This window comes from Propithecus coquereli, unplaced genomic scaffold (genome assembly GCF_000956105.1).
Source record: "Propithecus coquereli isolate 6110/MARCELLA unplaced genomic scaffold, Pcoq_1.0 Scaffold104, whole genome shotgun sequence".
NCBI lineage: Eukaryota > Metazoa > Chordata > Mammalia > Primates > Indriidae > Propithecus > Propithecus coquereli.
In genome coordinates this window covers 5,598,225-5,599,291 of record NW_012134303.1, presented here as the reverse complement: position 1 = coordinate 5,599,291, position 1,067 = coordinate 5,598,225, and the positions used below count along the sequence as shown (strand labels likewise).

The 1,067-nt window shown below is 34.2% G+C and overlaps 1 protein-coding gene across 1 annotated transcript in view; it reads right to left on the bottom strand.

Annotated features, from left to right (window-relative positions):
- Nucleotides 1–1,067, bottom strand: part of COL4A5 (collagen, type IV, alpha 5) — a 266,384-nt gene that overhangs the window by 196,496 nt on the left and 68,821 nt on the right. The window lies entirely within an intron of this gene.

Here is a 1,067-nt window from a genome sequence, read left to right as displayed (position 1 = left end):
TATCACAAAAGGCAAAATATAAGAGTGAGGAAAATCACCAATCGCCACCAAACCTTCAACAAAATGGCATTTATTATTATCTCCTTCCTCTTTTCTCTCTGTTCTTCTCTTTCTTGCCTTTAGTTAATTTTCTTCTACCGATGGTGGTATTAATAGTATTCGTATTGCTATTCTGAGGCTGCTGAGTTTCTATTGTGGGCTAAGACAAATGATTACTTATAAAGTATTGTAATTCTATCATCCCTTCTGTCCTTGAGAACCATAATTCCTGGTATGGAAGAAAGCAAATAGGATGGAACAGAGAAGAAGTTAACCAAAAGTCTACAGAAAGTCTTCTGTTTAAACTGGAAATATCGATATGAACCCATAAGGTTACATTAATTAATTTTTACCCTTATATTTCCTAGCCCTATCCGCTGAAAAGGCCTATAAACAATTACCAAAGAAGTAGCAAAAGTATCTTTTGCACTCAGATTATTCTCTTGAGATACCATTTCATAATAAAAGAAACAATGGTTATATAGAGAATGCCTGATTCCAAGTCTAAGGCAGAGAATGTATAAGATAAACCTGAAGCATTATGCCATACCAGGTAGCAAGAAAGCTTATAAAGACTACTAGAGTCCTGTTAAAGGACTCAGAAGCCAACTAGTTGACACTCCCATTAGCCAAATATGAAACAATTTGTGCTTCAGTGACAAGAATATTTGCAATGGATTGAAACCCATCAAATATGTTTAAGTGCAAGAGCTCATAATGATATTTTGAAAAGAAAAGAATTAAACACCTTCAGAAGATGATGGTGAACCAATTCACTATCTTGAAAACTGGTAAATATGTAAAGAGAAAGCCACAAACATTTATCCTGTCTTTTCAGTGTAAACTGTCACTTGGTAACTCAATAACAGATGAGGGAAATATCTCCTTTTAATAGTATTCCAACCGTATTAGTCAACTCAGCCTATCATCACAAAGTATCAGATTGGGTGGCTTAAAAAAACAGAAATTTTATTTTCTCACAGTTCTTATTTCTTGGCCTCAGTGGTAGTTACAATGGTATTTACCTT